This window comes from Zerene cesonia, chromosome 18 (genome assembly GCF_012273895.1).
Source record: "Zerene cesonia ecotype Mississippi chromosome 18, Zerene_cesonia_1.1, whole genome shotgun sequence".
NCBI lineage: Eukaryota > Metazoa > Arthropoda > Insecta > Lepidoptera > Pieridae > Zerene > Zerene cesonia.
In genome coordinates this window covers 3,926,149-3,950,000 of record NC_052119.1, presented here as the reverse complement: position 1 = coordinate 3,950,000, position 23,852 = coordinate 3,926,149, and the positions used below count along the sequence as shown (strand labels likewise).

The 23,852-nt window shown below is 31.4% G+C and overlaps 1 protein-coding gene across 2 annotated transcripts in view; it reads left to right on the top strand.

Moving 5' to 3' along the window:
- The first annotated feature begins 396 nt into the window (after positions 1-396).
- LOC119833988 (muscarinic acetylcholine receptor DM1) overlaps positions 397-23,852 on the top strand; it is a 48,507-nt gene continuing 25,051 nt past the window's right edge. For both annotated transcript variants that reach the window (XM_038358253.1, XM_038358252.1), the window contains exon 1: positions 397-558. The gene's annotated coding sequence lies outside the window, so the exon portion shown is untranslated. The remainder of the gene's footprint in view (positions 559-23,852) is intronic.

Below are 23,852 nucleotides of genomic sequence, written 5' to 3'. Positions count from 1 at the left end.
ACATTTTATTATTAGCTTCTTTACTTTTATATATATGTATCTAAATCGATAAACAATTATTCTTTTTGCATGTGCTTTATAAAATACGAAACACATTTTTAATAAGTGTGAAAAAATGTTTAAAATACTACAAGATACACTTAAAAGAAGATAGAACATGGATCTAGTAACTAACTATTGAAGATTTTAGAATAACCAAAAGCTATCAGATATTTAACAATTAGCAACTGAAATAAATGCTTAGTGAGAACTCGGGAGTTTACTTATTTATGGTCACGACACACGTTTGTTCCTCTGACCTCTGAGGCGTACCCGTGAAAGGAGAGCAGAGGGCTCTCCTGTACCATCGCATCCGAGTCTGCGCAAACCTCCCTCGCCCGGGCCTTCAGTGAATGGAGAGAGTGCATAGAGGGTGTACGCTACTCGCGTTGCTCCCCCGGTTATAATATGAGTGACGTGCAGTGAATGGCGTAGCGTGGTGATGATAAATCTGTGAAAAGAGACATGGCCGCGCGCCCTAAAGCGCCCGGCGATTGTGGACCATGTTCGGGGTCGTAGGTAAGTGAAGGTCACCCCAAATCCTGGCTCGAAACCGTCTGTCAAAATGCTCAGTCGCGGGGTTGGGCACCTATGATTTAGACAATTTCTAAATTCAATACTATTTTTTATCTGTGGGAATCTTAAAGGATTTCCACGTGGAAATATACAATCAAGACGGATTAAGTTAATTTTGATTTGTAAGAAATAAACACGTTTTTTGGCCGTTAATTTTTTATTTGACATGACGTGTGTATTTTTTTATGAATCACGATTGGTTGTTTAGTAGGTACTATTATTATAACATTCAAGTGATGCTCAAGAATTATAATCTAAAAATTATTATAGTTCCTTTATTATTCTGTGCTAGGTATGTAGAGATTAATAATTTCTGAGTACATTTTGAACTTTAATTAACAAGTTTGTCCAAGTTTAAGGGTACAAGGTAAGTTATGTACGTGTTGAATAATAAGTGTTCTTTAAGAATATGCTACGACGTTAAATTTTTAACCAGTAAATTTAAGGTTTAGTAATAGAGCATTATAGTAAGATTTTGGCTTATTTGGTATAATTAGAGGAAACTCTTTTTCAATTATGACATTTTTATAATTTGAAACAACTAAGCACTGGATGGTCCAAATTGTTAATTTGCCTATGAATCAACAGTCAAGTAAATCAATGTTTACTTTAATTAAAAATTAAAAATGTGTTACTACGTTCCTTCTACTAAATTGTGAATTCGATGATGAATCAGATTTATTCCTCCTCTGATTTCTAGAAATATAATTACTATTTTATCGAATATACACGTTAATCTTTCAGTTCCTATTGAAATGGCTAAATGTTATTCCTATATATCAATATGTCTATACTTCTTAGAGGTTTTAAGATCCTTTCACATTAATCATGTTAGTGAGCGAAATTTACATTCAAATTCCATAACTAATTGTACAAAACTAAAGGGTGGATTACAGCAGCGTTGCTCGTAACTAAGCCATAGCTGTCTGGACTTCTTAACGTATTTATATATATTTAACATAGCTATCAATCGAAATCAACATAGTTTGTTAAGAGTACATTATTTCGATGCAATGGCTTTCTATATTTTCCCTAGAATATGACGAAATCAACCCTGAAATAGATTATTCTATGCCGTAGGTGTGGCAGCTTACCAATAATACATATAATAAATACTTTTTTTACAAAATATGTTAGTGAATGTGGGAAGGTTAGAAAAGTACACGCTCATCGACTGTCAATAAATCTCGATAGAAACTTGGAAAGAAATTGAAAATTAAATTCATATATCAATTATTTGGCACGTAGGTGTAACGTAGGTTTAACTATATCAATAACGAAGGAATTATTTATCCACTGGTATATATATATATATATATACATATATATATGATATTCAAAATTAATTAGCCATGTTTATATTACACTAGCTGAGCCGCCAAACGCTGTTCTGCTTTACTCTTATCATTTAGCGATATAAAAATAGATTAGGCCGATTACCAGACCTACCCGATATGCACACGAAACTTCATGAGAATCGGTCTAGCCATTTCGAAAGAGTATGATAACTAACATTGTGACACCAGACAAGTGAACAACACGGATCGTACGAGTATCATGTGACGTCGATTGTGTTTAGGAAATTATATGTTGAGATATTGATTATTTAGTGTATCTTTTCAGACATGTATCATTAGCAGAAGAAAGCACGTGCTGCATTGTTTCAGGCATGAGTCCTGATCTTATGTGGAAAACCATTTAACAAAACAGCAAGCTAATAATAACTTTCAACCATAATTCCTAATCAACTTTTTAATAATTTCATCAGTAAAACTAGTTTTTTCACTCCAAAGACGGTAGTGATATAGAATTTTACAGTCCTCATACATGTTCAAAGGTTTCACCGTATTTGAAATCATTTATTCAGGCGGAGATGCGAGCGCCTTTATTGAAATGTGAATATACGACCGTCCTCACATTAGAAATGTTTATGCGTATTTGTACATGCACATAAAATATGTTCCTTCCCGTTTTGTATAATTTTAGCTTCAAGAATTTTGTTCAATGTTTAATTTAGGACAAGAATGGGGGTATCTGATGACTTTATTTTTTGATTAATTTTTCAGGACGCAAACTGTAAAAAAATTTAAAGTTTCATAATGGATTCAAATTAAACTTATCATACTTCCACTTCATACTCGGAATAAGAATATAGGAGACATTTTATCCAAATGTAATAAAACTAAGTTCATGTAATACGTGCTATGTATGACTGAACAAATCAATTAGTGTCCTGAAAAGTATTAGGGCCGCTTATTATCGCGGAGCACTGGGAAAGCGCGCAGTATTAAAGAGGGAGTGTTGATCGTATGAGTAAGGTAAGTTGTATTTTCTACTAAAGGCATCGTAAACGATATCACTACAACAACTTGGTGATTTTAAATCATCTTAAATTGACTTAAAAAATATACAATACTATGGGCTTAATTATATTATATACGTAGCTTAAGTTTATATACTTTAAGAACAAAAAAGTCGAATCATTCATCTTGAAAATATGTAGGAAAGGATAAACAGATGCAGTACCCGTTTAAAAGTCTTTTATTTCAAAATCTGTAATACATCTCGTAAAATCAAACAAAAAATAAATCTAGATGCAGTAAGCACAAAATAATAATGCAAGCCAAACAAAGACAGAATGAGATAAATACATGATGTTTATTTTGCAGCAAATGTATAAATTGAAACGTTTAAAAACGAAATTGGCATTACTTGAGACGTGACAGCCCGGTTGCTGATAATTCACATGGTTCAAGCTCTCTACTAGCCATAAAAAGAATGATAAATGTATTTATTTTTGTTGTTGTAAAAGGGTTGTCTGATTCAGCATAACTTGTGGAACATTAACGCCATAACACTATCTATTCTGAATAGTTTCTACGAAGCGAAAATAATGTTGAATACAAATATTTACAATACAAAGCCAAATTTTTTATTCGTTTTTATGGTTATACCTATATAGGAGTAAATCAGAAAAAATATCCTGAGCATATATATATAAATACAAAGTTACATAAACAATATCTACGTCCCCTATGGTGTTAGGTTATAATGAGAAATTTATACTAAAATCCTCACATACTTATGTACTATTCGTGTGTCTTATTTTACGCCGCAACGGAGCGCTGAGCGGTTTTATTGTACGATTTTTGTGTCTGGAGATACATAGCATGATAGAACACTCAATTAAGTACTATATAAGTTTTTTCTTAGATGAAACATCTCATTCTCAAGGAAATTTCCTTTGACTCTCCGGGCGAAAACGTGTGCGGAAAACTAGCTTTGGATGATTAATTTTTAGGAAAAAAAGTAACTTTGAGTTCTATTAACATGTCAACCGTAAAAATTCCGAGCATTTGTTTTAAAATGTTATGTTAACTAGAGCTAAAATATAAGTGAGGAAGTAATATATCTGATTATTGGAGACTACTGTCATTATATGTATTATTCGCAATTAGCTCCGTTTGACCAATTATCGCAAAACATGAGAGCTACATTGTTCAGTAAGCTCTGGTATATTAATGGGAAAGCAGAATGAATACGGGAGAGCTTTGATGAAGGAATAATGTTGGTTAAGCGGATCACGTTTTCATAATGGTGCAATGCCAATAACTAGACAACAGCATGTGGACTGTGAGTTGTGACAATTAGAAATTATCCATAAGGTTACGGTTTTATTCAATTTAAAATGTTGTTGTTAATTGTGATGAAGGCATTTCTAGAATATCGTTACTAACTTGTTACCTACTACTATGCTTTTGAGAGCAATTTTTGCGGATAGCAAAACCCAAATCGCCATCGTCTATACGTACAGATACTGTAGTTGGAGTCAGCAATAGAAAATTGTGAATTTACTTAGTGAAGTTTGTTTGAGTTGAACTATTAAATATTTGCTACCTTTGGTACTTTCCATAAATTTATTACTCTGTTAAAGTTTAAATTATTATGAGGATTATGCTAGATACAAAGGAAACGGTATAGTTTTTGTTTATCGATTTTGTAATATCTTTAATGTACCTGCAATAATTGAATGAGACTTCGATAAAGAATCATAATGAGAGTCGTCGAAAATGTCCGCTCTTATTTTTAATTTTTAAATGGTTAGTATATACAGGGTGTTTTAATTTATAAGTTACCTATTTTTGTTTTTCGGCAAAATAAATCGTATTTACGCAACTCTCAAGTCTTTACAATGCTTTTTATATAATTACGGGTAACAGGTGCTGGTTCGCCTGATGGTAACCTTTTAAATGGTAAAAGGATAAGGAAAGGTTTGACGACGAGAATAAAGGAATGGACTAAGTATAGTATACGATTCTCCGGCTCTCCCAATCACCGCACGAAACACGGTAACATTCTTATGCTACTACTTCACGCCGATATACTGTAAAGGTGTATATCTTCTCCGAGCCAGCTAGTTCGTGCATACGCATGCTCGACTCCCACATGCAAAATTTATGTTTCCGCTTGAATAGAAATCTTCCGTTAATAATAAAAATTTACCATGATAAGCAAAAGAACCTCGTAGGTATAATAAAAATTCATCACTTGTAATATGTTATTATTTTACATTCATAATTATACATGACTCAGTAAAAAATTCATACGTCGAGGCTCGTATGAAGGTACGGTCGTTCCAGATAATATTTTATGATGTCGTATTACCACATAAACCGTGGACTTGCGCTTGTTGAATCCGCTTTTATTTATGCGGGTAGTTAAACAAAAATTGTGGAAACAGGTCGGGGTTTTGTAAGATTTGGTATTTAAAAAGTAGCAACAAAAGCGTGTGCTTTTTTAACTGTGCTTTTAAGCCCTAAAAAAGTAATTTTTCATTCGTTTTACAAGTAGTGGTATGGTTGATTTGTCAATCATTAGTAAAAAAATTCAGCAATAAAGTGAACCTTCACTGTGTTAAATAAATGTTTTTTTTTATAAGAAAAAAACTGAAAAATTGAGTAGTTTTCTCTGGAAATTTTCTGAAAAAACTTTAAAGATATTTTACTCCATGAAATACTAAGAAGTAATTTTGTATTTATTTCGACTAATAATTAAGACCTTATTATAGAAAAAAGCCATAATCTGGGCTAATTTAAATATGTTACATAATTGAAAGCCTGCAATTTACATAAACATGATCCTTTTGTACGAGAGTTAATGTTTTTGATAGTTATGTAGCCCAATTGCTCAAGTGGCTTGCTGTAAAGAGCGGTAGGGCGGGATAATTAAAACTGAGTGCCTCTGATTTCATTATTCATATCTTTTGTACGAAGGCGAAATGGACATGAATTTTGTGAAGTGTAAAAGACGCTTTTTATGATTTTTAATCTGTTCTACGCTGATAGCGGAGTCGTTACATTTTTTTAATTTCAAATGAATGAATGGTTCTCATTTATAATAATTATAAATGTACTGTACCTAAGTTTATATTACATTCTTCATAAATAATAAATTTAAAATAAAAGGTACGTTATTAATAAGGTCCATGAAAATTATGTGTGTTACTGCCTACCCATACAATGAATGAGAAATGTGAAACGATACAAGTATCATAAACATGAAAAAACTACGTAGGGCTTCTTTTATCTCAGTGTATTCATACCGCGAATTGCTCCCTCCTCAGATGATTATCCAAGCAAATTGTTTTACCGGCCGATAATAGAAAACGGCTGTATAGAATTTTGAAGCAGTAGGTAGTCAATGTCGCTACCCGGCGTGGATAAATGAAATTTCCTTGATCTTTCCGAATAAGAACTAACTCGAAGATGTTTCTAGATGTTTATTTACATTCATATGAAAAGTATTCTAAAGACTGATCCACGTCTTTTAAATGACAAGATAAATATTTTGTAGAATTTGAAGAACATTTTCGAAAATTAATCTGATTTTCCTATTATCTTATATTATCAGTAAGTACGGTTTAAACAATACCTAATCGACCATTCTATATAATAGATATGTAATTTTCCAAGATAATATTTTTATTGTAATGAAAACATTCTCTACCCTTTTTTCGCTATAAAAAGTAGCCTATGTCCTTTCATGGGTATTAACATATCTCCATACCAAATTTTCATGCAAATTGGTTCAGTGGTTTAGGCGTGATTAACAGACACACAAAGTTACTTTCGCATTTATAATATTAGCATGGATATCGAATCTAATTAGCTTTTTTTAAATATAACTATTCCTATAGCTATAACATATAGTACATACATACATAGTAAATATTATATAGTAAAGGCGAGCATTACACAGTGAAAATGATTTTAAGCCATATTTTATGTATATCTGATATTAATTGAAAAAAGTGTAAAATACGTATAAAATACGGACACAGTTCAGTTGAAATAACATTTTTCATGATTGGAACGAGAATGGTTTTTCATTGTTATGGGAAAACAATGTATCCGTGTGATAACAAGTTTGACATAATTCACTTTTATCATGTCACGTTGCAATAAAATTTGCATCCCACGTTATCGTGTCATAAAATGTGGATACACATGAAATGGCAGGATAATAGATAGTCGTAAAGATTAATGTTTAAATAATTTTCATTCTTTATATAAATTGTTGCAGTTTTTAAGAGTGTTTCTTTAGTACTTTAGTTACTTAAAAAGTTAGTAATTAAATATTTAATGTTCATTTTAATTTTAAGGAATCAGAATGTTTGTTCTGCTTTTGAGGTCGGTTCTGCAGCTTTCATACAAAAATCAACAATCAGTTAGATAGATCTACAGATTTAAAAATGTAAGTTAAGAAACGGCAAGAGTCACAATGAATTTAAATTATTTTTTTTTATTTTATTTAACACTAGATACTATTTAAGCCTAAAAAAGGTACAACATAAACTATCAAGACTGCACGAAGGAACTAAATGCCGAGGGAAAATTTTAAAGAGAAAGTAAAAGACTCTGAAGTTTTATCGTTCACGCTTGGCTAACTCAACGTGTACAGCGCACGCCGATAAAGTCCATAAAATTGTGCTCTCTTCAAGTATGGTATTTTACTAAATTAGCAGAGTTAGTTTAATTCTGTAGTGTATAAATTAGGTTTACATTTAACAAATGAAATCCGGATTATCAAAACTAGCATTGAATTCAAAATATGTAATCATACTGAAACGCAAACTATCAATAGATTCGAAGGCTCCAAATAATTAAAAATTATTAAATAATAAATTTGAGTCAAATGACTTTGGTTCCTTAAATAAAAACGAAGTACGTGGTGTTTTTTCTCAACATGTCAATATTGGGCACAGTTATGTATATACGTGTCAACATCTGTACATTGTAAATTTTAACTACAAAGATTTAATTTATTATGTATTCAAATTGTTCCCGTCTCTGAGTGAGCTAGATATATACATCTCAATTAATAATAATAAACGATCACCATAGACATGATGAAATAGGACATTACACGCATCAGTTATCACACCCTTAAAGGACAACGGGAAACCTCCGTCATTATTGTCTTGAGACGTCTCCACATTAATATCTTTATGCAAGGTCAGTACAGCGGCAGCTCGAAGGACTAAACCATTTATTATCCTGTTAAACAACTTTGCTATCACCTTCTTGCGTGATAGTGGAGGTACGTTTTATTGTTTAATGGCAAATTTTATTGTCTATTTTTATAGCATTTACTATATTATACTAATATTATTGTGGAAGGATTGTTGTGCTTTTAAATGTTTACTAGCCGATCACACCTGCTCTGCCCAAGTTGACCCGGGATAAAGCTCATTATTTTGAATTCAAATTCAAACATTTAATAATACGATTCAATAAGACTTCTTCTAGAAGCACTTTTGAATCGTTATAACATGGCTTAACATTAACCACAAACAGTATCTCTTTATAATATAAGTAATGTATGCCATGTAATCTTCGAATACCTTTTATTGTTTGCGAGGTGCTTTTTTTATTTGTGCAAATAAAACAAAACAATATACAGATCATCAAAATCCTGGAAAAGTACATAAATCTTCTATTGTGTTCTATAAATCAATTTGTACAATTAATTTATGTAAACACATAAATTATAGAAGCTGACGTCGTTTATGTGTACATTGAATTAAAATTTATCGACTGTCGGGAATCACATGATTAATTTCAGGGAATTAAGAGCTATGATATATCAGTTATATCTATATTATCTATAAATATACTACATTGTATAAATGTGTATATGTTTTAGGGTATTCAAACTTCACGCGTTTGACATAAAGGAAATTGTAATGCAGTGGAAATAGTGACATACTCCGTCTACATATTATAAATTCACACAAAACGTTACGTTTAGTGTATTTGCGAGATAATTCATGCAAGGAACTCAAGTTTAGCTGGAATTACCTTGTAGGTAACGTTACACGTGGGGTGCGCTCAAGTGCCTCACATAATGTAGCTGAAATGATCCTTACATCGTACATTTAAATCTATGAACGTTGTGGAAAGTGCGCAAGGTATAAGCATCCTTACTGTCCTTACTAATATTATATATATGTGTTTGTCTGTATGTCTGTCTTTCACGTTATAACGGTGGTATTTTATACTATAATTTTTGTGCCGTAAGATGGTCAAAAGATTAAGTGAAACCATTTTTCCCCGGTAAAACGTCTCATTTCTATGGGAATTTCCTTCGATTATGCGGGCGAAGCTACGGACGGAACATCAACAACTAGTGTAGATAAAGCACAGATGTGTTGGTTTTCAGTACAGGATAATCTAGGTGTGCTTTTCACAAAGTGAAGGTTTTTACAACTTGCATTTAAAATCCAGCAGATCTTTAATTAGAAGTTTTAAACATAGGTTTATAGAGCCATACATTGAGGATAATCTATAAAACGAGTCGTAAAACATTGGCTTCCACACATTCGTCTTAATTATATCAAGAGCTAGCAATTAATAGGCCATTGTAAAATGTAAATAATTTTGAAATAGAAACAAAGCGAGGGCAGGGCGGGCGTAAGTTGGCTCATAAATATCTAGTTAATACCTACTTTTCTTCATAGTTCTATGAAACGCAGCTGTGTTCTGCTAATCGATTTGTAATTACTAATTAGCCCTCTGCGTATAATAGCACAGATGAATTATTACCTACCATACCATACTAATTAAATAATATCATAGTATTCCAGATTTTATTTTTAATTCCAGTAGTATTCATAAAGACGAATACGATGTAAACAAGAGACAGATAAATGTAACGAAATATATAAGAAAACAAATGATGAAGTGGTGCAGAAGAATATATATTGATGATATTATGATGATATTATCTGAGCTACTTTATTTATCAATTTTTTTAATTGGTTCATTCTAAGCGGCCATTTAAAAGCAAGAAAAAGATGGATAATTGTCGGTGGTTCGTATTCTACTACGAAGCGTAGAACATTACAACGTAGACGTGACTAATGGCATTCGTGCGAACTGAGCCGAGAACTGAAAATGAAGTTTTTCTACAAATTACAAAAAAACATCATATTTGTTATACATCTCAATTTGGTCAGAATTGCGTTACTAAAAATCGACGTTTTGTCGGCGGGAGTTTTTAATAAACATTATAACACTTGAGTTTCGAACGTATTCTCTATTTAATATTCTTAGTTTTCTAACTTCGAACAGTTCACAGCTCTCACAATTAAAAGTTGAGTTGTTGCCAGTAAAAACTCATTGAAAAGTTAATAAAACGCAAAGGGTTGTTAGTTAAAAATATAAAAGTCGGTAGCGTGCTTAATCACTTACTCTCCACACACCGTCCCATTTACCTGCTTGTGACAGGCTCTTTAATAGGTCATTACTTATTTATAGAAATGGATATTTGTGACGCTTTGAAAGGTTATCCTGACTTCATAAAGTATAAAAAAAAAATATTATTTTCATTGTTGTCAATTTAATAACTGAATCTAGGTTTAGTTGGATATAAAGGAAGCCGGGGAGTGAATGCTGGTTTTCTATTTTTTTAGATGAATAGCTAGTCCTGCGATTTTCCTAGCACCTTTCTCGCTCTCGTAGGATACTCGGGATAAAAACTCTTACGTTACGGGTATAAAAATTTTCGTTGCAACAAATTTCATCTAAATCAGTGGTTTAGGTGTAAAGAAGACAAAGACATGATTTCGCATTACTAGTAGGGCTTGGTTTTTAACAACTTCGATTCAAAGACGATATACTATATGTTTTTGGGGACAATATATACCATATACCACACTAATATTATAAATGCGAAAGTTTTTTTTATGTATAATACGCTGAAATTACAGAACTGATTTTAATCCCGATTAAATCATTTTATTACGATCCCTTGGAATAAAACAGGAATCTTCATATCCGAGGGGAGTCAGGACGAGAATCTAGTATTCAATATGTTGTTACTCCGATAAGAGCGTATCCAATTAGAAAAAAAACTCGAAAAAATAGATCAAAAAAAGCAATTTACTCAATTTTTAAAACGAAAATTACTAGAACTTTGTAGTCTAAGAAGTAATTCTCTCTCAATTAATCTTACTGTCTCCATTATCTACTAGCTTATTATGCCCAATAATTAGTATCAAGACCTAAAAAAGTTAAGAAAATTTTCTATTGTATATTTGCATTGTCCTATGTACGTATGACGTTGCGTAATATCATACGAGTATTATCAATATAAATTTTATTATACCTACCTAATAAAGTTTAAATGAATTAGTTTTTCTCTGTAGGAAGTAAGAAAATAAGAGGTTAAAACATTAATTCAATGTTATAAATTTAATTTTCTTTTACGATTCAATTACAGAGAGCGCAAGCGAGTTTTGTAAGTTCAATGCAAATTGTGAGATCTTGATGAAGCGAGATGGAGAACTTTTGAAAAAATTAAAAGAGTTTCCAGCAACGTGACCGTTGCGCACTTATAACTTCAGTTTGTTTTTATTGAAATTTAATGCACTTTTTGGATGGAAAGAGATCTGTGTGTAAATTTTGCATTATTAACATTAAGCGGCGGTAGAGTACTTATGTAAAATGTGAAATAGATATTTAATTAATCGTGTCTTTGAAATATAGCATAAATATAAATATAGCATAAGTTTAAAAATAAACGTTGAAAAAATGTTACCTTTCAGGCGACAAAACATGTGGTCAGTCTGTAGTATATATAATTTGTATTGCCTTAAAATTGTTTTCACTCATATATATTTATTATATTATAAAGGTTTTTATTATATTAATACCTATCGCATTAATTTCACAACTAATTTTAAAGGAAAAGCAAAATTGATTGTTAACACTCTCATTAATTCCTTTACCGATATAAAAATCCAATTTTCCAGCACTAGGCGCACGTACAAGGTCGTATCTGTGTGTAAAACGCAATAAAAATTCCCGTTGTGTCGATTTGCATCCGTCCCCAACCGATCATAAAATTTCTAGAAATTTATTGAGCCTGGAAATATAAGATATCTTGTGAACCTCGCTTTCGTATAAAGATTCAAATTTAATTTTCCAACAAGAGTATCGAATGTGTAAAAAGATATTCATAAACGAATTATTTTCAACCGGAAGCAATATTAGTTATTGCTGTACTTATCAATCAGGTTTATAGGCAACCATAAAATGTACGAAATCATAAATCCTCGTAAAGTTAAAGACAATCTTCCAATATCAATCAGTGGGTCGGCGCGTCCTCGTAAACTTAAATTCACCAACATTTACGACCAGAGACAATTTATGGGGTGCGCTGTGTGGGATAATATTGGTTTTGGTCAAACATGGCTGAAATACGTAACGGTCAGAATTTCTGATTGGGACACGGATTTAAAAGTTGGGAGATTAATTCTCAAACAAGAGTGTAAATTGTCCCAAAATTAACCTAAATATGTACAGTGAGGGGACAAAAGTTATCAGAAGTTCAACGAGTTCTAGAGTAAATACGGGTAATATAAATAAGACAAATCATTTATGATTTCATAACTTGAATATTTCATACAACTATCATGAAAGAAAATACAAAATGAGTACAACATTTTAAATAATGAATTTAATAGCAGCAGATTAATTGTTTTTAGAATAAAAGACTTCTATTGAAGATATAAATTATAAATTTTTACTTTTCTTCTACAGCAATTATCAATTTCTAAAGGCTTTTATAGCAGATAATGTAAATTTTGATTATTCTTGCTCTGGTAAACCAGTTTGTTTGAATAATAAATAACATGTATAATCGTCCGATATTTCGATCAGTTTCGACTGGAACATATTGATGAGACCATGAATATGTACTATAGAGAAACAAATTTTACTAGTGGTTAATTAAAATAGCACGGACGTATGGATGTGAAATTTCCAATCATCGATTTGATGAAGTATGTGTTAGAGATGGCCCTTGTAATTGATGGCAAGGTAGAATTTTATGTCGTTGTTAGTACGCTTGTATTAATTGGGTTCATATGATTTGAAATCTATATTATATGCCTATTCGAACATATACCTACATTCGAAAGTTGAGTATCTTTATAATGCAGATATATTTATTTATAACGGAAACTTCGGTATTTTACAAATAGAGGTAGTATCTACAAAATTTTTAATGGGCAATGGATGTTCAGTTTTCAGGTTTCTATCTCATAGAAGTTTATTTATTCTATAATAATTATTAATCTATAACAACATTTTTCCCAGTTCATAGTCAACGTGAATTTATCGGTACCGCAATATTTATTTTACCTCAAAAAAATTACGAAGCAAAAAATATGTTGAGTGTGGCGAATAATAAAGACAATCCCATAAACCCTGGCAGGGGATAAACAAGGTCACATGGAGAGGTAACGATAGCTCCATAACATGCTAAATATCCGACAGAATGGCGGCATTGATTGAGGAATTTAATTAAGGTCCAGCTCACTGTGAGGCTGATTCTAATGAGTCAAAATGTTAAATCGTATTTGCATATTGTTTGTTATGCCTCAGATAGACTATTTATTTATAAGTGTATTCAAGTTTGATGTAAATTATATCGTATTTGATTTTGTTGATGTAAAAAGGATTTGCCGGACGCCCATCTATAAACTTAACCAATTTTAATGTATTTTTATGTATTATATAGATAGGTGAAATATGCACGTACATTATACAAAATTTTTGAGTTTGAGATATACTCACAAGGCAAATGGCTTATAAACGTTCTAATACTACTATTGTAAATAATAAATAAGTCTGCAGAATAAGATGATTTACTTTTAGCATCAACTCGAGGTCCTTTGATAATAAATTAATATATTAGTAATAATGCCCACCCAGTACTGTGTAATCAGAAAAAGATATTTGAAAATGGCAAATGATGACTTCGAGAGTGAGGCAAAATATCAAACATAATCAAACTATTCTTGGTGAAGAAAAGTTCAAATTATTTATTACAGACCAACACACTTTTATGAATTGATGACGATAATGGAGAAAATAACTGATAAGGGTAATTAAAGAATATGCGCCTCTGTTGTTTTATTTTCTTTTTATTAAATAGCTGTTACTTGATTTTTGATGTCAAAACGTGAATTTACACTTCGTACTTAGACACATAAATTTAAAAGTAAATAAAATATATAATCTTGTTCAATATAGATTAGTTTAGCCTTTAAAAAGGTAGTGGTATGTTTTTTTACGAATTGTGTAGACTATTTTGTAGAATTGAAGTTACTTCCATGCGAGTTCGACCCAATTCGTGCCAATGCATACTCAACTGACAATTACAGATTAAATACGATCATATTATAATAATCTTTTTGTATAAATTAATACCTTTTTGTATATTTAAGTTTCATATGAAACCAGAGTAGATTTTTAGAAATTACACCTTGGAATCATTGCTTGGGATAAATAAAATTAAATATAGTGGTATCTTGTGAACTTGTGGAAGTAAATTGAATGTCAGAAACTTACATCGCTCGTACTTCGCATTTAGTGTTCTAAATTTTACCTACTTTATAGAAATTAATTTCCAATAGATTTATCCACGGAATTTGTGAATCAATACAAAGTTAAAATCAAAATTTTACAGAAAGGAGATAAAATGTCTAACACTGCCCATCTTAATGTATTCGGGTAATTTTCTCTATTTTTAAATCAAAAACAACACTCACACCTAAGCGTACATTAGACAATAATCTCGGGATAGGGTATCATAGCAGCATGTCATTCTACAATAACACAATGCTTTTCAATAAAGCTATTGCTCTATAGTGTATTTAAAATGAAAAAGAAGTGCGTGGGTGTGTGTTTGGTAACGCTTTCATACAGCGGCATCCATTTAGTGGGCGTTAGGAACAGACAGCTGGGTGACTTTTATTACTGTCTTAGTCTTCCAGTTTTATAACTAGATTTTTAATGAACCTAGTTAACAACTTCTTGACGATGTTTTTTGTATGTATGCGAGAAATAAATCGAATACTTTATTGAAACTTTTTATTCAATGGGAGTGAGGGACAGGAGAGTTTTTTTATGTAAAGCATAGCAGCAAAGCCAGTGGTTCACCCGACGGTCAGCGTTCACGATCGCACATTTGCAGAGGTAAGGCTGCTGCTAATGCGTTGCTCGATTTTAAGGGGTAAAGGATAAGGGAAGGATTGAAATCAGGATTTAAGAATTGTTATACTAAAAACGTACGAATAATCAGTGAGTGAATGTGAGATCGTCGTTACATGAGTAATAAAACTTCGTTTTAATATATTTCCTGACAACAATAATATATTTTCATTTGCTTAAAAATATTACAATCTATGCTGTTTCAGTTTGTCAACTTATTTTGAATTATAGCTAAGCACCTCAAAGCACCTAATATTTGGTTGGCAAGGCTATCTGTGGTTTTCCAGCTACCAGAAAGTGTTATTTATCTTGTCCATTCCCCACTATTACTTGTTATAGTAGGGCGATTTTTCACGTTAAACTTTATGTGAGTTGGCGCGAAACTACTGGATGTCATTTGTTTCAATTTGGAATTCGTCGTTCCTTTACACGTTAGCCTTTTTGTTTTGTGTATAAGAGAGTTATTTCTTTTTGTTCTTAAGTGATATTTAAGATATTTTTTGATAATCCTAGACAAATTTATATATAGGTGTTATTTTTTGTATTGTACATATGACCTCAATGATTGCTGATTTTAATTATACGGTCATTATTCTAACATGAATTACCAGCCTCACATAAAATTCAATGAAAGTACCTATAATTCAAAATAACATTATAAAAAAAAGATTAGAAAATATATGAGACAATGATATGTTGGTTAGTAGATATGGCCAAAAACCATTGCCTCGAATCGATAAAGCTTGTTATACAAGTGATATAAACAGAAGTTTATGGTCGATCTTTCGAGGCATAAATTAAAGAGGTCAATTCGATTGTTTACCGCCCACACCGTTTGAGGCAAATTCGCAAGTAGGCGGAATTTTTCCCAAATCTCATGTTACATAATATATTTGTGAGTGATTAAATTAGTAACAGACGTTTCGACGACAGACGGTACGAAACGATATACAGAAAGTAAAGGCCTATTTTCCTTCATAATTATTATTTATATATTAACATTGCGGATTGGTTACGATTGGTTTTCTCATATATAAAGACCTGACAGCGACTTTAGAAATTGTACTTTGTGCTCATGGCATGAGTTAATATTTTTCACGTTTATACACAAGCTTTTACAATACTTTTACAATCTGAGTTAGCGTTGAGAGCATATAAAATACTAGCGGTCCGCCCTGGCTTCTTCCGTGGTACATATATTGCCTATAGCCTTCCCTAATAAATGGGTTACCTAATACTAAAAGAATTTTCAAATCGGACCAGTAGTTCCTGAGACTAGTGCGTTCAAACAATCAAACAAACTCTTCAGTTTTTTAATATTAGTAGAGATTAGTAGAATTCTATTGCTTTCGATTCGCTGTGGAATTACACAAACACGAATTTTATTTACGGGAATTTGTAACCAATTAAACATGTTACAGTTGATTTACTATATTTAGTATACATGCAAAAGACATGAACAGTTTTTCTAGATAGGACGTACGGCCAGTGGGGGAGCCTAAGGCCTATATCATCTTCATAATCTCTATCCATACCCTTCTTAGTCTTTTTCTTTCTTCTCCTCATCAATCCCTTCCTTTGTCCCGTATCGCTTAAAGTCGGAAATCCATTTGAAGAGGCGTAAGGGGTATGCACATGATCATGGGTGGTAGTAACGCTTACCATCAGGCGACAAACCAGCTGTTCCATTGTTGACTATGACAAAAAAATAGTTGACCTAAATAAAATTTAACCAAAATGTTTGGAGAGAGAAAATGCCATCTCACGTTCAATGGATTGTAGCGCTGCGAGCGCTTGTTCATTAAATATAATTAAATTTTCAACCCCCATATTATGATAATTACGTCAAAGATTTCAGTCTTTGAACAGAATTCAGCTTTTGCTTTGCTACACTAGAACTATGTAATTAAGAAAGGTTTAAGGTACGTTGAGAGCGATCGTGTTGTATTTATTTTTTACCTTATACTTTTGCAGTTTAGAGTTGTTAACATGTTTGTGTTTTATTTTAAATTGATTTTTCTTGTGATATTATTATAAACACTATGATGAGATAATACCTACATTTGAAGAATCGTGCTTGTATTCTATAATATTGGAAGATTATTTATGTAAATTCTTCGAAATAATCAATGGATTCTTCAGTTTTTATTCGTTTTGATTCTTAACGTTCTTGTCAAATATTCAATTCTGTAGTAAACTGGTCACTATTGGGTATGGACATATTTTGATTAAACCATATATATACACATAATTCAACAGTAAAAACGAGTAACAATAAAAAAAAGATCATACATGCATTATTTTACAAAATAAACATTTTTGTGAAGCGCTTCGAGCCGAACTCTTAATTTATCGTGTTTAATTTTAAAAGTCGCACCTGCTATTCCATATCTATATATATTCTATTATGATATTTTATTATATTAAATACTAGGCCCTCGTGCCGGCTAGGCTCTGCGCGGACCCTCGATGAATATTTTTCATTTAACATTTGCAGCTAGTCATTATGTATAGATTGATATGATTATTTAAAAATTTAATTTGGTTTATTAATAATTTAAAAACCAATAGCAATAGATTTTAATAACAATTTGAATAATGAAATTTAATTCTAATTTAAACTAACAAGATCCAGAAATGCTGCAGCTAATGAATTTGTTTTATAGTCGTCGGTTTTCTTATGAGAACCCTTCATTTTCAAGGCTACGGTAGACGTATGGAGCGTGCTCTATCTAAGTTATCTATTTTCTTTCTTTGTAGTTTTAGTAAGTTCATTTAATGTATGCGGTTGTACTATTAACGTAAAAGTAATTATCCTAGGTTTCTTCATAGAAAGAAAAAAAACCTTATTATATAACCCATTAAACTAACACCTACATAAAGAATACACAATATTTATGATTGCATTTTTCGCATGAATACTATAAGCCGATAACCGGTTAAATTATTTATAGGTTAATAATAAGGCTAGCTTATTTCAAGTATTCTTTTATAAAAGTAAAAAACGAACGTGTATTCGTTGCTATTAACCGATATCATAATACGTATAAATTATTTCAATTTAAAAGGTATTAAAGCATGAAGTACGTAAATATTCAGAAGCAGATATTCAAAACAATTGTGTGGGACGTAATTTTGTGCAGTTCATTTAAAATTCGAACTATAAAGCCCAATTCAATTTCTTCACGAACAATTATGGCTGTAGTTTGCAAAATTATTTTAAGCAATGCTCTGGATGTCAAGTTGTACGTCTGAATGGTTAGACTGTTTAATAAGTGATGAATATGACTAGCCTTCGATTCAGTATCCGACAAAGACGAGGAAATTTTGAAACATTTCAGCTTAAATATGGGATGGCGTGAATGGCAAAGCCAATATTCGGGCAAGCTGTGCATGATATTAAATTTTCAATTAAACTGTGAAACATTGGCTTTGCTTATTAGATGTAATAACTTATCGTGTCATATTTTGCATATACTCAATGGTATTGTTACACGAATTTGAACCTAAAATACATGGTTATTTTAGAACAAACATTTGCCTCTATTGAGGTCAGTTTATGAACTGTCGGAAAGATTTTCTTTCAATTAAAGTAAAGAGTTGTTTATTGGACTTCGAAGTCTTTGTCCCTCTGGCGCCGTAATTCGAGAACAACTGAGGAAACTTTATAAAAGCTGACTTAAAATCTTCAGGATAAGATTTTTTTTATTTTGCATGATGTAAATCTACTTTAAATAATTATATTGAAAGGAACTAAACTATACTTTTGTGTTATTTAATGCATAATGCACTACTAGCTATATGACAATTTGATAAGATTTAAATAACCAATAGGAATAACATTTTTGCAAGACAATAATTTGATGTACTTTGTATTTATGTATTGTTGATGCATTAATAATACCGATAATGTAAAAGTCATGTACCAGGTAATTTAAAAGACAGAGCAGAATTTTGCATAATATATTTTATTCGTCCCGATATTGAATCGGCAGCCAATACTGGCAGAGAATAAATAATAGCGCTTTATCAAACCGGATAAGATGAAACTCCTTTTGCACTGCCAATCTGACATTACTATACGTTGGTGGTAGTTAAATAAATAAAGATACGACAATAAAGATATCTTTAAAATAAAGCGTAGTTTGAAACAATTATAACATATTACACAAGCAATACAGATAATTTTACAAAAAAAAATTAGTAACGATATGTCTATAAATATTTATTCATGAGAAACGCATAATAATATGCCAACTTCATACAATTATAAGCAAAAGGTAGAGTAACTTCTACGCCACCAAGGTCCTACACTAACCAAGTATACACTGTAACGGGCTTACAGCAGAACAAAAATCAATCATTACATTAATTATACACAAGTAAAAAAAGTAACTTCCCGTGTGGGGTATGGCAAATGCACGATACATCGTTCATTGCTTTTTTATGGTAAAGTAGGTGATCGACCTTCTGTGTTCAGATCAGACCGAGATATTTTTCATTAGCCCCCACCAGGAATTGAACCTGACGTGTTAACCACTGTACCAAGGAGACAGCCCGATAGATTCAGTTATAACGTGAATTTCTAAATTCATACGAAGTAATAAACACATAATAAATGGTTAAATTTTTCATTCAAGCATGTTGGTGCTGTGATATGTGTTATATATAACACTGGATCAGTGGTGTCCAAAATTGGTTGAGAAGGACACACAATTTCTAACGTAAAGTGATTGACAGTTATTTCCACCCCTTCAGACATATCTCTTATGTTAAATACTTATTCTGTCGCAGTCCGCGCGACTGGGCGGGCGATGCCCTTTGTCCCGCATGCTTAGCTCCGACTTCCTCGACTGTTTGAAATCTAGTTTAAGTGAACATTAACTTTGTTGCAAAGAAGATGCTGTGCTACCCTTTTATTCACAATTTTATCATCCAGGAAAAAAACATTGTTTATAGTAGCGCGGAATGACATTCTTACATTTTCTTCACTTTTCACCTACGTAATAATCCCATCTTACGGGAAGAACTCCTTTAGTAAAGATCGTAAAATATATTTGTTGCTCTATTATTTCTACCCTTCTTTACCTAATCTTATATTGATTAATAAAGTTAATGAAAATATATCGTGTGGGCATTGATTTTTAAACTACAAACTATATAACAATTAATAATATCTTACATTTGGCTGACCTTTGCATAAAATTTTATTGAAAGTTATTTAGCATTTGTTTAATTCGCTAATAAAGTTATCATTGCATATTTTTCTAAACTAAAAGAAGATATGACCCGACTGTCATAAAAAAAGGAAATTTCAGAACTAATAACAATTAAAAAATAAATATGAAAATGTCGGCATGGGGATGAACATTTTGGAAGATTTATACCATACGTGCACGTCAGTACATAATTGCTCCCAATTAAAATACGAATTATGTATGTATCTTCGCTTCCTGCGAGTCTTACTCTATTTTTATACTGTTGTTTGTATTATGCACAATAAATATGGCATATATCAGCCTATTTATCAGAGATTGAATTCGTATCTATCTCTCTATTCTCCTAATGGACAAAGAAATTAAATTACACGAGGAGCGGCTGTCTTCTACATGGAAAATTAATTTCATATCAAGGACGATTAGGGAAAAGGTACTTTGTCGAGTTAGCAATGCAAAATAGATTACGTATTGTCGGATTATGAAGATGAAATTTAATTTACATAAAAGCCTAATATGTTCGGATTTTATTTCGTATTGAGTTATTGAATTTTGGATAGATGCAAAACCATAATATTATAGTCCTTGAGGACTATACTGTACGCAATAAATAGTACCTACCTATTCATTCTCTTGTTGACTTCATTATAAAGACTTAGGTCCAAACGACATATATGTATACATATTTGTTGGTTTATTATTAACATGCAATGATGAACGTTATCATTATTCCGGTGTTACAGTTTTGATAAGCAGATGTGAGTCGATTTTCAAGGAACGATCGGTGTAGTAGTCGTTAAAAAGAAATTGGGTCAGATGAGGTCGAGGTCACACCAGTAGGGTTACTTTTAGTATTATTCTAACTTAACAGTTTTTATTTATATTCGTTACGTTGTGTTTTTTTACTATGGTTATAATGGTTGCTTGTTATTTATTAATTTTATTAAGTATAAATCTGTCTGTTATTATAATAATTCAATACATACCGAATTAAATGAAATATTTATCTATGTCTAATACCTATAGAGCGATATTTTTTTATGATTTTATGAATATATTGAAATACGGATTTTAGGGATTTATTTGAGAGTTAAATGAAGCTGAAGTATTACAATACGTTTAGTATCATTGCTTTGATAAATTTATTTTTATGTGGTTTCCTACTAACCTATTAGAAGAAGTTTGATAGCCCTCACCTGTAGTCAAAGGTGTTTTCTAACAAGATAGCTTATATCAGGTCACGTTCAACTCTCTCGTTTATATCCCGTCTTTTATGTTCTAGATTATTCCAATCTTATTAAAAGGTTCTGGATCTATTAATAAAATATGTGTGTTTTAATTCTATTTAATCGTACTAAATTATTTTATGTACACAATTTTCATCATTAACTCTAAAAATTGTTGAATTAGTTCCAGTAGTTTATAGAAGATATATGTTTATTTTTTATTTCAATTTAACTTTAATTTTTATCACATTTGTGGTCGAAATGTAATCGTGTAAGAAGTTAAATGTGATGTTTTTCTAGTTTGGTTATTACACTGGTTAATGAAAAATAAAAACTCAGCAATATTTTCGTGTGAAATACTTTTTTTATTTAATCGATTGGAAACGAATTCAACAAATCAACCACACCACGTTTTTATATGTACAAGATGTAGAAACAAAATGTCACGTTCATATTTCGAAGTATAAGAAATGGAAAGGTTAATCGCATTTGTTTCATATCTATTTGACTCCCAAGATGGTATAGTTCTCAATAATTGGAACACTAATCATTTGTTCCAATGAGATTATCTTATTTATACCACCCTGCTACGCTACATCCATCAATTATTAACTAAAGACTCCGCTCCGTTCACCATTGCAGAATCTCAGTTCCAAGCATGCACATTATTTGGAAAGCTTTAACGATATATTATACCCTGTTCAATCCGTTGTGAAAGGTATTCATTCCGGACCTTTGTAGACTAGATAGATATTTTAGCTTTTTTTTTGCGCGGCACGGAAAAGGCTTGACCGTCATAAATATTCAAAATCCTGGCATCGATTGCTTTATAGCGACAATTTTTAGGACTAAAATCTACATTTAAGAGAAGAAGGAGTGTGTCTTCAATTGAAACAGCATTATAACAGAATTGCTTATTATTAACACGTGTTGAGCTTCAAACATATAAACATACAGGATTTTTGTATCTGTAAGGAGACGGTCCTTTAGTTTCGGTTTTGTCCCACGGACGAACGGACAGTTTTAATTAAACTTTGTACACTTATCAAGGAGCGGTGAGAATGTTGTGAGTTTATCTTATAATCTCATTATTAAATAATTTCCAAAATTCTGTCATAAAAGCGTGATTTTTAAATTTTATAAACAACATATAATTATTCTATAATTCTCTATAGTGTCTATTCATAACCCGTACATTTGTAAATTGAGAGTCATTAATAATTTTTTTGTGAAACAACACAAATAATATATAATTGACACAGTACATGTTAATATTCTAGGCAAATCAGGCTAGATTTGATATAGCATCACCTAGAGAGAGAGAAAGCGAGTGATACTTCTATCCTTCATGCCTTTATGAAAATGATACATTATTTTTCTATTATTATTATTATTCTATTTTTTATTGGTAATCTATTTTTATTGTAGTTACTGTTTACAAAGGCATTAACCGTAGCTAAATTACACAGAATAAAGCCTAGATGATAAATTAGTTCCCTAATACAAACGTAGAGCAACCTTTTTTAGGTTTTCCAATATGTACAAAGTACATTATCATTTATTTAAATTCATTATCCATTTAGCTATATAAAGGCACTCTATGCAAATTGAATATTTTTTGCAAATAGCTCGCCCGCGTTTCCGGCCTAAAGTCCTCATTGTTTTATACATAACGAAATAGCGGTGGATCGTTTAAGCGCGTGTGTTGGGAAATTCGTGAATACATAATTCACGGCCTTTAATTTTATTGTTATTACGTGTTAAATGACTTATGGAAATCGAAAATTAATTTAATCATCATCGAGATGAGATATAATAATAGGCTGTTAAATTGGTACCATATTTATTTTAAGTTATTTTTTACATCGACACAACAGAAATTCCTAATTATATTATTTTCTTGTGTTTGATTTTATTCAAGTCGAGTATTATACATTTAGAAATTGAAAACTTTTTAACGGATTTTAAACGTCAGTCTCCCCGTGACCACGCTCGCTGTAAAATGTTCGAAACGGGTTAATAATATACTGAATAAATCGCGTTTAAAATCCGTTAAAAAGTTTCTAATTATATTTTACTGTATATAGTTGCTCTATATAGATAGACACTGATCCTTTTGAAATTGTACAGGAGCTTACGTAGTGAAGCCACGCTGTCAATCATTAATTGATTTCAATGAGCGTGGAAATTATTCATCTTCTGTTCCTATTGCAAGTTTTCTGTGAGGTTAGCAG